Source organism: Bison bison, unplaced genomic scaffold (assembly GCF_000754665.1).
Source record: "Bison bison bison isolate TAMUID 2011002044 unplaced genomic scaffold, Bison_UMD1.0 scf7180017864489, whole genome shotgun sequence".
NCBI lineage: Eukaryota > Metazoa > Chordata > Mammalia > Artiodactyla > Bovidae > Bison > Bison bison.
The window spans coordinates 9,648,815-9,649,853 of record NW_011495048.1 but is presented as its reverse complement, the minus strand read 5'-3'; the positions used below and the strand labels follow the sequence as shown (position 1 = coordinate 9,649,853).

The window sequence follows — 1,039 nt, the reverse complement described above, 5'->3', positions numbered from 1 at the left end:
AAAAGCATCAATTCTTCGGTGCTCAGCCTTCTTCACAGTCCAACTCTCACATCCATACATGACTACTGGAAAAACCATAGCCTTGACTAGACAGACCTTTGTTGGCAAAGTAATGTCTCAGTTTTTTAATATGCTGTCTAGGTTGGTCATTAACTTTCCTTCCAAGAAGTAAATGTCTTTTAATTTCAAGGCTGCAGTCACCATCTGCAGTGCTTTTGGAGCCCAAAAAAATAAAGTCTGACACTGCTTCCACTGTTTCCTCATCTATTTGCCATGAAGTGATGGGACCGGATAACATGATCTTAGTTTTCTGAATGTTGAGCTTAAAGCCAACTTTTTCACTCTCATCAAGAGGTTCTTTAGTTCTTCTTTACTTTCTGCCTTAAGGGTGGTGTTATCTGCATATCTGAAGTTGTTGATATTTCTCCCGGAAGTGTTGATTCCAGCTTGTGCTTCATCCAGCCCAGCATTTCTCATGATGTACTCTACATATAAGTTAAATAAGCACGGTGATAATATACAGCCTTGACGTACTCCTTTCCCAATTTGGAACCAGTCTGTTGTTCCATGTCCAATTCTAACTGTTGCTTCCTGACCTGCATACAGGTTTCTCAAGAGGCAGGTCAGGTGGTCTGGTATTCAGAATTTTCCACAGTTTATTGTGATCCACACAGTCAAAGGCTTTGGCATAGTCAATAAACCAGAAATAGATGTTTTTCTGGAACTCTCTTGCTTTTTCAATGATCCAGCAGACGTTGGCAATTTGATCTCTGGTTCCTCTGTCTTTTCTAAATTCAGCTTGAACATCTGGAAGTTTATGGTTCATGTACTGCTTGAATTCTCCAAGCCTGGCTTGGAGAATTTTGAGCATTACTTTACTAGCATGTGAGATGAGTGCAATTGTGTACTAGTTTGAGCATTTTTTGGCATTACCTTTCTTAGGGATTGGAATGAACAATGACCTTTTCCAGTCCTGTGGCCACTGCTGAGTTTTCCAAATTGGCTGGCATATTGAATGCAGCACTTTCACAGGATCATC

The 1,039-nt window shown here is 40.4% G+C and overlaps 1 protein-coding gene across 3 annotated transcripts in view; it reads right to left on the bottom strand.

Moving 5' to 3' along the window:
- The window catches only part of UGP2 (UDP-glucose pyrophosphorylase 2), a 56,768-nt gene that overhangs the window by 37,959 nt on the left and 17,770 nt on the right, over nucleotides 1-1,039 (bottom strand). The gene's annotated exons all lie outside the window — the stretch shown is intronic.